This window comes from Mus caroli, unplaced genomic scaffold (genome assembly GCF_978045245.1).
Source record: "Mus caroli unplaced genomic scaffold, Mus_caroli_1 scaffold_16, whole genome shotgun sequence".
NCBI lineage: Eukaryota > Metazoa > Chordata > Mammalia > Rodentia > Muridae > Mus > Mus caroli.
Window position 1 is genome coordinate 24,903,381 of NW_028227271.1, and position 714 is coordinate 24,904,094.

Here is a 714-nt window from a genome sequence, read left to right on the forward strand (position 1 = left end):
GCTCATTGTGCAGTGTGTGTCATTGTGTGAATGCGCTCTGTCCCCAACCCTGCTCCCGCAGACATGGCCTGATGATATAACAAGCCAATAGAGAAGCAGAGTTAGTGCCAGGTCTGTCTGCCCAGGGAGATCTAGGGGGCCCCTGGAGCTGGGCAGTGAGAGACGAGGCCACACTCCTGCCCCAAGTCTGGGGGACGCATGCTCACGTCATCCTCACTGCCATCTGCAGCAACGACTCAGTGGTCAGGTACTTGCCCAGCATGCGTGAGGTCCAGGGTTCCGTTCCTAGCACAGGGAGGGCTGGGAGGGAGCTAGGTGGACAGGGCCCCCTTCAAGGTGTCGGGTCCCAAGCAGAGATGAGGCCTGTCAGAGCAGACATGTGTTCCATGTGGGTTTACCTCCAGGGTGCCTTGGCTTGCTCTGGCAGGAGGCGGTGTGTTCCAGACCTGTAGGGTGGGCAGGGCCATATAGGACAGAGGACAAGACAGGGGTCTCCCAGGCGTGGGGCCTTGGGTAGGAGGCAACCTGGGAAAGCGGCTCACCCACACTTGCCCACCAGTCCACGCCCAGAGGGTAAATAATTGAGGGGCAGGTCACAGGAGACTGCCTGCGTCACAGGATGCCTTTCCCGCAGGGTCTGGTTACGCCCCAGATCACATCAACATCCCCCCCCTCCTCCGCTGGTGAATAATTAAGCAGCCACCTCCTCCCAGC